Raw genomic sequence first — 13,167 nt, forward strand, 5'->3', positions numbered from 1 at the left:
TAGTAAAATATGAAATAAAATGAATTACATATGGGTACAGATACATAGAGTGCAAATACATTTCCAGACAAAACATCTATCTATTATTGTAAATTATTAACTCGTTACATTTATGCATTTATGCATAATGCTATTTTAATTAACTTACTTATTTAAAAGTAAGTTATAACAGAATTAAATAAAGGGCTATAATTCAAGTGAGAGAGGCACAAAGTACTGACAAAAGAAAAGTATTCAGTAATTGAATCTCTGGAAGTCTGCACCCTAAAGAACCACAGTTGTAGTTGTATTCATCAAAATAACCAGTTGTACTCACTGAAATCAACATCTCCTAAATAAAGTGAAGAGCCTGTGGCTGCAGACCAAATCATACAGTGTTCTCCCAGACAATAAACACAATGGTCAAGTGAAAAGAGGATTACAAAGAGGCTGGGAGTCTGGATGACTTTAGGGGCCCAAAAATAGGACACATTCCTCTACTGCAAAGGGTGTGTGTGTATGTCAACAGGAATACATACCAAGCTCCTGCTGAGGGGGCCTAACTTTCCCCACACAGGAAGACAGCCCAAAAACAAAAGAACTAGGTGGTGTGAGCTGGCTTTGGAACAGGATGGAGGTGGATTGATTTCAGAACACAAAGGATTTTCTGAATTTTACTTTGAAGTTTTGATATAAGTACCTAGATATTTCACTGTGAAGTTAATGTGTAATTTTTTTGTCTTTGTCTGTTAGTAGTTTAGTGCAACACTGTCTCCTAAAAATAAAATGTATTTATCTTATATTATGTATAAGGCAAATTATATTATAATGTCTGTGAGGGGTATACAGTTTGAACGGTGTACAATTTCCTCATGGATACGGTCCAGTGATTTTATTTCATAGTTATTATTGTACATGTACCCTTACATTATTCTCATACCTATATGCTCAGGACAAAAATGCACTGATTATGACTTTAGGTAATATTATTTCCTGAAGCTAATAAGTCTAGGAACAGCAAAACTGGGAAAATTTGCAGTTGCAGGAACTGGTGCTGTATTTGCAATAACAGTAACAATAATAAAAAGTGCTCCATGTCCCAACTGTTTTAATGATGCCTAAATTCTACTTGCTAACCTTTAATTTTGTAGTGAAAAATCTCTCTATATAGAACATGAGTATAAATGTGTGCGTGAAAGATTTCAGTGTGGTTTTAGAGCTCAACACAGTTCTAAAATTGCCTGTTAAGGTGGCACATTAGGGTCTTTTAACAGCTTATGCTGGTTACCAGTCCATTTCAGCGCTCTGTACAAACCTCTGCACAGCTACCACAAAGACATTTCTTCTGCTGGCTGTGGCAAGTGCAGGTATTATTATTAAAAGGTGCTATGTGGAGGTTCTTGTGGTTGTATGAGTGTTGCCATTTTTACCTTCGCTGTTACCCGACAGCTTCATAGAAAAAAGGATCGTTTCAGGGCATACATCCATACATTCCATTTTTTGTAGATATCTTTAAATAGCGTCAGTAGTCATTTACTTTAAAAAGAATGTAAAAGGTGCTGAAAACAAAAACATATTGCAACTTTTCAAACATCTCTGCACTTTTGATGTTTTATTTATAAAGTCCACAAGGGGGTTGGCCCAAGGCATTAAAACTTTTAACCCTAGGCGTAGTAGCCTGTTCCATGTAGTTCATAAATGTAGCTCTTCTGACTATTCCTAATGCTATGTTTAGACTCCACAATAACAACATGGAAACAGGAAAATGAAATGTAAAATCAAAAAAGAAATCACCAACTGTATCATTGCATTATCAGTGCAATTTGTATCGGTGTAAAGTAACTACATCCTTATTTTAGAACGCTTCTCAACAGCCAGCTAAATAGACTTATGTGGTTGCTTTAGCTTTCTTTAATTTACATACACACGACAGCCAGTATCATCCCAGCCATTGTTTGTTTACATTCCTGTTTTAGGTAGTCTTTAATGACACGTCATTAAAGATGACATCACATAGGTTGCCAATGACAACTGGCAGGCAAGCTACAACTGGTTGGTGACTAAAGTCAAGTCTTCCTTTAAGCTTGGCCAGGTCCATGAAAGAACGTGCCAGGGTGACCTTCTTGTGCAGTGCAGTGTGAACTTGTCATATGCCTACACTTAAAAACAAAGGAAGCAGAACCTTCACAGTCCTAGCTGAAAAGCCTACATGAAGTTTAGACTGACTTAGAGGAGTATTATACTTGGTTGTGCACAGGAAAACAGATAACTGCATAGACACCGCAGATAAGTAGTTAGTCCTTTTTTTGAAGTGTGCCTAAATGGCATACATAGTTAGTGTAGTCACAAGAAACTGGAAAGCATAGAGGACCCTCGCTAGTATGGTGGATCTGTTTTTGTTTTGTTTTTTAAAAACTGTCTAGATTAAGATGTTAGCGGTTTCAGAGCCTGGGTTTGGTTTATGCTACTGTGTCCATTGACGTATCTCATATTGGCCATTGTTGTAGACTGGCAGTGTGACCAGGAAGCAGAGGGTTGGTTGCTTATGGAAAATACTACAGAATGTAAAGTGGCCATGGTAATGAAAAAACCAGAAGCATCATCAAAGGTTGCAAGAGAAAGCCACACAATGGGAAAGCAGCCCTAGCACCAGAGAGATGAAATGACTAAAGGTCTGTAAGCTTATCTACAAGCTACAAGTTACACAATGAAATTTAATAGTAATTTGTTGGAATTTACTCTAAATCCCCGTCCCTTTTGTAATAGCCCGTTTTAACATTTCCTTCTAGCAGTTTGCTCTTTGTCTGTTTTGTAATTGTAATTTTCAGCAGGTTAGTTTTTTTTCTGTTCTCCTATTCTATGAACAGCGCATTTATTTACTGTTTCTTTCCCCTGTAAACACTTTTTAAAAAGTGCTCTATAATGAAACTTTATAGTGGACTTTACAGTACAGAACTATTCCGGGGTAATGCTGTAAAACACCTTGCTCAAATGATTTCCTCTACAGCTGTGGGGCTTTTGCTTTGCCTACAGTTTTTACCGATGCGCTTTGCACAGAACTCTTCCAGTTAAGAGAGTATGGATCATTGCTAATAAAAGTATAAGTGTAATGAAAGCAGGCGGCAGTGAAATCACCCCGAGATCACAGCGGGGCTGAGCGGGTCTCTTCTGCTCTGGTGTATCCGTGGAAGTAGTTAGCGAACGTTTCTTTGCACAGTGATTAAGGGGGCGGACCAATAGCAACAAAGGAGACGGAGAGGAAGGTGGCTCCTCCTCTCCCTATCTCTCTCTCGCTCTCTCTGTGCTTTATAGATGTACATAATCCCTGAGATGACCCAGAAAACAAACTCCTCTGACTGCCGAGACATTGCAGAGTTCGCCGCAGGGCTGCATGTAGCCGGAGCATCAGCTGAAGGAACTACGCCGGCACTGATCCAACTTCTCAGCCGATTCCACAATAAAATATCGGGTAGGTGTCATCTATAGGTGCTATTTAAAACGGGTTGAAAGGCACCTCTTCGCCTTTGTCCTGTGGAGTATTTTCGTATTTCGCTACATAATTACACATAGAGAGACTGGTTGGATTCGGACGGAATCAATCATATTTCACCTTGCCACTTACTTTAACGGCATTATAGGTTTTCTGTTGCGGTCTTATCGCACCAAATGATAAAAAGAATCCGTAACGATGTGGATAAAAAAGAGGTTTCGTGCTTCTGTAATAATGACTATTACCCTCCCTCAGACTATCAAAGTGCCATTTGAATTACAATAACGATCAGTACATAAGCTCCACAGAGGGGATATAATTAGATATCACAAGAGCAGAATATTATAAGGATGGTTTAGGCTATTGAGGAAAGTCTCTTGTTTTATCAGCACTAAAAGGGTTGAATTGATACAAGCAGCCAGGGGCAAAGGCTGAGTTCATTCTAGGATGGTGGCATTTTAAAAACCTGAAACCTCTTTGTTTTTCCACACTCAAGCATTCTTTTCATGGTTTGCTCTAGACCTGTTTTCACAACCATCCCATTTAGAGGCAGCTCATGGAATAATGTCATCATTTTAACAAGCTAATTATGTTCACTGAGTCGGATCTGTTTGCCATGTAGGAAATCTTAATGTGCGATGTTTAGTAAGGACAGAGGTGTTGTGTGTTGAGGTTGAGGGGGGTGGTCTTGAAAAGCATTTCTCTGTGTCCTTTGGGCTGCAAGGGTATTGCTGCCCTCCCTTGTTAGTGTGAGACTGAGGGGTAATTCACTGATGGTGTAATTTTGGAGGCTTTGACTTTTCTTTTTTTTTTCCACACAGGAAATTAAAGTGTTCAAATAGAGAAGCAGAAATCATAGAAGCTGAGGAAAAATAAGTTTTGAAACAATTATGTTTGGTTTTTTGTTTTGTTGTTTCAAGGGACTTGAATTAAGTGATGCAGTGTCACACCTTTGTTAAATCAAAAGCCCATGAAAAGAGGCATGACAGTAAAATGGTCTCACCTGATCAGCTAAGATCAAGATATCCCAACTTGGTCACTGAATCGTAGTTTTTCCATCATCTGCAGTCAGTTTTTGTGTGTTTCTGTGCCTCTAACTGGTAACTGAGATTTCAGCTGTCTTAATTTATACATGCTAACATATAGATGTGTTTATAGGTGTTATTTGAAAAAAACTGTAGGGACCTACTTTTTAGGATCACGTTGGATATAGCTGCAGGCTTAAATTGTTATTTTGCTCTAAAAATATTTTTATAAACATGGGAATCATATGTGAATAGCTGGAGCTCCAGGAACATTTCATGTCTCTAAATTATTACATGCAATGGTGATACTACATGAGATAAAATAACATGGAAAATGCAAAAATGGAGGTTTAGATAAGATGCACAATTACTTAGATAAGCTGGTATAATACATACAGCATTCCAGATCTTCCACACAACTTTTGTTTGTAATGCAGGTTTTTAAAGTTTTTATGTCCAGCCCAAAATAAACCTGTTGGCAACACTTTTTGGTGAATTGTACCAAATACAATTGATTTTTTTTCCTTTGCCAAATATTAGATCATTGGAAGATGTTCAAACTGTTAAATTTAATTGAAAAGTGGCATTGATGAAAGTTAACAACTTTAGCATTAGCTATCTTGGCAATCAAAAAAAACCTGCTTGAGTTCTCCTTGAGTTATTTCTTATTTTGTTATTCTAGAAAGCCCTTAAAAAGCTGGTTTCTGACTTGTCGTTATGAATAAATAGGACTTTTGCAATATGTAAAGTGGGTTCTTGCCAGTTTAAACTGTACATATATTAAACTTGTCTACTTTATGCAATGGGTTCTATTTCAAATCTAATGGTATATTGTGCTGGTTGTTATTGGTTTTGTAGGGCGACATGGCTGAACACATGATGATGCCCATGAACCATGGCTTCAGGATGGGCATGAATGGGCCACCACAGCACAACTGCCAGCGCAGTCTGCCCAATGGCCAGGTAATGCACTATGGCAGGAACCCTCAGAGCAATATGGAAGCTGCCATGAGACAGAGACCGGGTATGGTGGGACCTGGAGGGATGGTCCCTGTGAATGGAGCTCCCATGGCCAACCACCACCACCACCAAATGATGTCTGGTAACATGATGTACAATGGCCAGTGTCCACAGCAACAGCAACAGCACCACCACTTGCACTCTCAGCAGCAGCAGCAGCAGCAGGGAGGACACCCACAGCAGTACCTCCCTGGGAATCTCACTTCGCAGCAGCTCATGGCCAGCATGCACCTGCAAAAACTCAACACTCAGTATCACGGACACCCGCTGAGCTCAACTAATGGTCACCATCTGCCGAATGGTCCACAGTACCGGATGGGCCCGGCCCAGCTTTCCAGCATGCAACACATTAGTGGGCCTTTGGGGCTGAATGGTATGGACATGGATCTGATCGATGAGGAGGTTCTGACTTCACTGGTACTGGAGTTTGGTTTAGATCGCATTCAGGAGCTTCCTGAGCTCTTCCTGGGACAGAATGAGTTTGACTTCATATCAGACTTTGTGTGCAAACAGCAGCCGAGCACAGTGAGCTGTTGAGGAATTTAGTTGAAAAGTGTTTGGTTTGTTTAGATTCAACAGCCCAAAGAATGACTGAATGGCCACAGTAGCACAGCGAGAGGAGACAATCCCCCTGTTCTGTTTGGGTATTTCTGTATCTGTGTATATGACAGTGTCTGGTACAACTTCACCATGACATGCCTGTGAGTTGTTGAAGAACTGTAATGGGCAAAAACGCAGAAAAAACACCAGGTTTCTCTGCTTTGAGACGGTGCCAGCAAGATCCGCTGCCTTTGGCCAAAATGGGGCATCCTGATGCAGCGGGCTCCGTCTGTACCCATCTGGCCCACAGCACATGTGCCTACAGTGCCAAGGCTTTTGGACAATTGTAAATTTAACAAACACAATGAGAAAAGCTGACCTAAAAGACTGTCATTCTGGGTCCACCAGATTTGGTTTAATCTTTTAAAGTGTTTTATCTCTGATGACAATTTTAACTAGTAGCAGACTATAGATCATACAAATTTATAAAAAGGTAGTTCTCTGAATTTGCTTATATGAGGAAGTAAGGATTTTTGTGTGCATATTGAAGGCTGGCTCTTCAAAACTGACTTTCTTCAAAAGATGACATTTCCTTGAAGAGCAGGGAAATGAAGTTGTGCATCATTCCAGAGTGGCACATTTTAGTTTCTTTTGTGGGTAAAATGTGCTACATTGATTATTTCATTATTTCAGTCATTTAACTGACTGACTAGGTGAAATCTGCATTGCATCTGTTTCCTGCTAAGTAACTATGATTGAAACATTGGCAAAGTAGCACATTTCCTTGAGTCTTGGCTTTAACAAAGCTTTTATTTGTGCATCAAAGTCTCACCACTCCATGTCTGACATTCATATATGTGTTACAAGACAGGTTACTGCTGTATGGAACTGCAAGAACAGATGCACGGTGAATGCCCTCTTAGCATCTCAAAAACTGCATAATTATGGCCTATTTAAAATGTTAAGGAAAATTAGGCCCACAACAAAATCAGTTACTGGTGGCATAGCTAATGCTTACATTTGTTTTCCAAAACAGGATTTTTAAAAAATGCATTTGATTGCAGTCTTTGTGTGCTTAGTGTGTACGTTTGTGGAATAAGGTATTTAAATCCCACCGAAGGGCATCCTCATCCCAAAAGTCATCGGTTGGTAAACCGATCAGGAGACTGCGCAGAGAGAGGGAATGATAGAGAGAGAGATTTTGGCCTGTGGACACAATGCGTGGACACAGCACTCTGTGCAGCACTTAGTTTAATCATTATTTAAATCTGTCACTACCTGTGGCATTGATTTCATTAGACTGGAAGAGCAAACAAGTAGCAAAGCTGATGTTTTTTGCCATAAATGAGCTTGTTCTGCTGTGTTTCTACTGACAGGATTTGAATTACATGTTCTCACATGCTTGTCTTTACTGAGATCAGCTTGTGCATTCTCTAGTGACTCAGTAATTATAAAATGGACATATATGATGACTTTTTCTAAAAGTAATTAGGTTTTTGGTCAAGGGTGAAGCCTTTCCACAGCAGGTTGGATGCGTGATAACTTTCTGTGCTCTTTGTGGAACTGTCAGAAGAGCCAGGGCGACACTGTGTTAATCTGTTCCAACACACCTGTGCTGCGATTCCTGCGTCTCACTGGAGATCTGCCATCTTGAAGCTCTTGAGTCCAACAATGGGCATTGAAATGCTGTTGTAAAGACAGAATAAGTGCCAGCACTCTGCTTCACTTTCTCCCTGCCAGAATTGCAGACACACTCACAACCTCATAGTTAAGGTGGAAATTCTTCTGGCCTTAGCAAGACAGTGGCCTCTGATTACCGCTGTATCAACAAGCGCAGCCTTTTTGTGTATTGTATCTTTGTACTGTAGACTAGAGCTGAAGCTGATCTAGATACATTTAAGGTACTTTCAAAAAATGTTTAAAAAAGCATTGTCAGAAATAAATGTAAGTCAGTGGTTGATTTTGATGTATTGACAAGAGATTATATCCTACTTTTTTTGTTTATTTGTTTTGTTTAGCGAAAAAGTGTGTAGATGTTTTTGGGTGCAGGGCCTGAAGCTTTAAGACCAAGTGGACTGCATGTGTTGAAGGATGCAAGAGGAATGCCACTGCTTTCTTACAAAGCAGCTGAGAATGTACAGCACAGTACTTTGTGGGAGCTTGTCTTACAATGGTAGATAAACATGTGAGATTGTAATCCTTATTCCAAATTACACACCATTAATTTGGGTGACAACCCACCCGCCTACCCTCCCCCACACATTCTCCTCATCCTCCTCCTTTCCCACTTCCACAAAGCTTTTGTAATGTTATTGATTATATTTGAAGAAAATGTATTTATTTTCAAATAAAATATTTATTTAAAGTGCTGTTTTTAATTGTATGTCAGTGATTTCTTAAACCACTCTTAAAAGGAGCCAAACATGTAACTTGTCATAAAGATACAGCACTGTTGATATATACCGAGAGCCTTGAGAGATGCTCTTTATTTGCCTGATCTTTTTTTATTGGTTCTCAAGACTTCCACACCCACAATAAGCAATGAGCAAACAGAAGAGCAAAGTACAAGTTACATATCCTAAATAGTAGTGAGTCAGCACTCTGTCAACACAGAGAATGTTTTTGTTGATTCGTTGTGTTATATAATTTTAAAAAAAAGTTTAGCAACCTGCAAAGTAACAGCATACCAGAGTAAAGATTTATAAATACATACATACTAAATGGCTGAAATGGCTCACAGAGACATCCTCCCACACTGACACATTTAAATGACAAGTCTTGTTTTCTCCTAAGGCCTTTATTTCTCTGTTAGATCTGAATAAAGAGCTCACTGCACATTTCCAGCTAGAAGTTTTGCTCTACCATTTTTCTAAAAGAACAGCTCTGTGGGGACTTACGATTAAAAAAAAGTCTAATTGAAATTCTAATTAGCTGTGCAGTAAAGTCATACTACTAGACCTCAAATACACGTGCTGTTTTACATGGTGTTCGTCAAGGCAGGATTTTGTCCTTGAGCTGTTTTTAATAGGTTGCTGAAAACAGTGAGAACTGGTGCAGGCTTGCAGGAACCCAAATCTGTAGAAGGACAGACACTAGTAGCATCTAAGATTTGTGCCACTAGCCATGGGTTGCAGACAGTCAAGTGCTAAGTAACCCAAACCAAAATGTTGTCCATCCTCTAGACATTTAATCCATGATGTTTTATTAAGTAAAATCTAAGAAAGAAGCCTGCATTACATTGCCTACACAATTAAAGTTATTTTAAAATGACTAGAGTAAACGAATTAAAACACATAGGCTTTATACTGGAATATAATGAATTGTAAATAAACACTATGTAGCAGGTTCAGAAATGTGCTGGACTTAGGAAACATTTTTGTCTTCATGACAAACGAGAGAAACCCAAATAAAGATAAATAAGGTGTAAAAACAAAGACTATATAAAAGAATTTAAATAATGAAAAGGTAATGCTATGCAGCAATGTGCAAAAGTTTTAAAGCCCTTGTAAGGATGCTTTCAAAATTGCAGTGGTTCAATCAGCTATTTCATAAAATTGAACTCAAATCACTTCTCATTGACTAATCTGCATATAGTTGTTAACCCTGAGACCAAAGTCATCATAGGTACACTATGATGCAGTCTCCCCCAATAGACTGCTGAGACCACTAAGAGTCAAATCCACTGCCTTTCAGTTTCATCTTGAAATTCTCTCCAGGAAATTTCTAAACAAAATCAGGGACAAAGTCTGAGTCCAAAGCTCACAGGGAACAGTGCTGACCAAGCTGTCAGTAAAGGTGGAAAGGACTACAGACTAAGCAGATTTCAAAGACGTATACCAGGAATGATTACTTGGCCATCATATCTGTCTGTGTATCTATCTATAACTGTCTCAATGTCTGCAACAGAAGGATATAATCAAGGCTTCAAACCTCAGACTGTTAAGGTTGTTCCAATCACGTTGGACAACTTGGAAGGTTCTGCGGTAACAAAAGCATTTCGTGCTGAACATTCCCTCTCTTCTTGTATTTGCAGCTACATCTTCATGACTCTAGCTAAATGAAAGTCTAAAGCAGCTGCACATAATTCTTTGCTAATCTATTAAAATGTAAGCCTTGCAAGCTGAATTAAAGTACCACTATGGCTGTACAGGGATAGCTCAGTAGGTAAAGTGGTCGCCCCATGATCGGAAGGTCGGCGGTTCGAATCCACTTAACGGCTACCCTGAGGTACCCCTGAGCAAGGTACCGTCCCTACACACTGCTCCCCAGGCGCCTGCTTAGTGGGCTGCCCACTGCTTCACAGAGTGAATGGGTCAAATGCAGAGAAAAACAAGTAATTTCCCCATGGGGATCAATAAAGTATCCATTATTATTATTATTATTACATTTAATAGAATAGAATGCCTTTATTGTCACTATACAGTTGTACAATGAGATACAGAGCATCTCCTACTCAGTGTAAACATGCTGGGGGGGGAGGGGGTACAGTTCTGCAGCGCTATATACATATGGACAGTATTAACATAGGGAAAAAGAAATATATATATAAAATGTACAGATATACAAGCCGGTTTAAAAAAAAAAGTAATATGTAATAAATAGTGTTGTGTATATACAGTTGAGTTATTGCACATAGATAATAATAATAATAATTAATAAATATTCAGGCGTTGTGCAGTTTGTCCAATTTTGGCACACTCTAGAGACCATGTGTCAGCTGAATTATTAGGAAGTAAACAGAAGAAAATATTTAATTTCGTTTGAATGCCCAAAATAATGAATCAATGAATTGGCTTCTATTGGCCGATTTGCAAGATTGACACCGCTTTTTAATCATTTGAGCCAATAGAATCACGATAATGATGCCGCGTTCACGTCAGTTCCACCAATCACAAGTTGCAAAGCGAAAACCCCACATGGCCCTAAATTTACGACAGGTGGCGTAACTGGGCTGAAAATGGCAATTGTGGCTCAGATGCATGGTGTTAGTGAGGCAATTATCAGAAGCTACATCTACTATCTACTAGAGATGGCACGATACCACTTTTTTATGTCCAATACCGATACCGATATCATAAATTTGGATATCTGCCGATACCGATATGAATCTGATATCCGTAATCCCTGCACCCGGCCAGAGGGGCCGATGGCGCGATATGGCAGCCTCGCTTCTGTCAGTCTGCCCCAGGGCAGCTGTGGCTACAACTGTAGCTGCCTCCCTGTATAGGGTAACCTTGAGCTGAAAGATTTCAATACATTACGGTGTAGTGTATTACCAATGGTGTTCTTGATGAGGCATGGAGCTCCAGATGAAGGGCAATTGACGGTGAGTTTATATTTTGTCAGTTTTCACCTTCTGAGCAAGTTTGTCAGTCAGTGTTCTTGCCCCTGATGTCCTTTGTTGAACAGGTTGGAATGGAAGTAATTCTGACTTTATATTCAGTGAAGTGACTTTAGGAAGTTCAGAACAATTGGACAACGGGACAAGAGAATTCTGCATCTTCAAAAAACCAAAAAAAACTTTTGAAAGGCCAGCTGAATCCCAGACTGCATGAATGGGTCCTGTCCAATCCAAGCCAGAGCCCCTAGGTCCTGAGCTGCCTGACCCTGAACCATAACCCTATCGATCCCGAGCTACTTGAGCTTCCCAAATGTGTGGACCTAGATCCCAACCAGTCCTGTCACCCTTCATTTTGACCCTTGAGAGTCTCTTCATCCACCTTCCACCTCCTTTTCAACCAGATGGCTTCTTTCTCCACCAATGCTGGCCAATGGTTCGGGTTTACTGGCTTCCCATGTTCCCCCTGAACTGTTTTGCCTGCTCTACTGGCTTCTTGCTAAGATTTTAGAAAAGGTATTCGCTAAACACCTTACAGCTTATAGTATTTGACTTGGACAAACTACAGTACACTTGACAAATTTCAATCTGGCTTTCATAGAGCTTATACTACTAAAGCTGCGCTTCTTAGAGTGTCTAGTGACATTTTGATACAAAAACATGTAGGAAAATGTTCTGTTTTGCAGATGTTGGACCTTATCTGTGCTTTTGATACTGTTGACCACCACATTTTGCTTGATAGATTGAAATATTGGATGTATCTGCTTTGAAGTGGCTCACATCATGTCTGTTTGAACTGTGTTTTTCTGTAGTTGTTTCTAAGTACAGGTCCCCAGCCTCTTCTCTTAGCCAAGGTTTTGTATTGGGGCTTCATCGTTTCTATTATATCTCCTCCCTCCTCAGGCCACTATGAGGATATTTAAGGACATTTGCTAACACTGCTATGCAGATGACATTCAATTAGGTATGTCTTTTAACCCCTAGGATAATTCTAAGCTGCAGATCTTGAATGGGTGCTTAGACTCTATTAAAGGCTGGATGACTGACAACTTTCTCAAACTTAATGAAGAAAAAAACTGAATTTGTTGTTTGAGCCCCTGATAGATTTGTGCCTGGGGTAATGAAAGCTTCTGGTCCTCTTGCGACATTTGCTAAATTGTCCATCAGGAGCCTTGGGGAAACTGCACTCTCACTTTTGATGCTCATGTCAAATCTCTGGTAGATATTGAAATATTGCCAACTTAAGTTCCATTGTGTTAGGCTCTGAACTGATTGGTTGTTTTTCATACATTTATTTTATCATGTTTGGGTTACTGTAATTCACTGTTAATTTGTCTAAAGGAAAAAACCCCTGGAATGTCTGCAGGTTGTTCAGAATGGAGCTGTGAGGATTCTAATTAAATTACTCTAAGTACTAAATACTAAGTACTCTCATTTAGAAATATCCTGTAGAAATATCCTCTGCAGGCCTACTTGTTGTTCCTAGAGTATTTAAAAGTAGAATATGAGGGAGAGCCTTTGGTTTTCAGGCCCCTCTTCTGTGGAACCAGCTTCCAGTTTGGATTCGGGAGACAGACACTATCTCTACTTTCAAGATTAGGCTTAAAACTTTCCTTTTTGCAAAAGCATATAGTTAGGGCTGGACCAGGTGACCCTGAATCCTCCCTTAGTTATGCTGCAATAGACGTAGGCTGCCGGGGATTCCCATGATGCATTGAGTTTTTCCTTTCCAGTCACCTTTCTCACTCACTATGTATTAATATACCTCTCTGCAT

The 13,167-nt window shown here is 39.6% G+C and overlaps 1 pseudogene across 1 annotated transcript; it reads left to right on the forward strand.

Moving 5' to 3' along the window:
• Nucleotides 1-3,164: 3,164 nt before the first annotated feature.
• LOC309699600 (cbp/p300-interacting transactivator 3-like) lies at nt 3,165-8,427 on the forward strand (annotated as a pseudogene). The gene is made up of 2 exons (XR_014280800.1): nt 3,165-3,448; nt 5,353-8,427. The product of XR_014280800.1 is annotated as a cbp/p300-interacting transactivator 3-like (transcript).
• Nucleotides 8,428-13,167: the final 4,740 nt, after the last annotated feature.

This window comes from Aulonocara stuartgranti (genome assembly GCF_965226115.1).
Source record: "Aulonocara stuartgranti genome assembly, chromosome: 22".
Lineage (NCBI taxonomy): Eukaryota > Metazoa > Chordata > Actinopteri > Cichliformes > Cichlidae > Aulonocara > Aulonocara stuartgranti.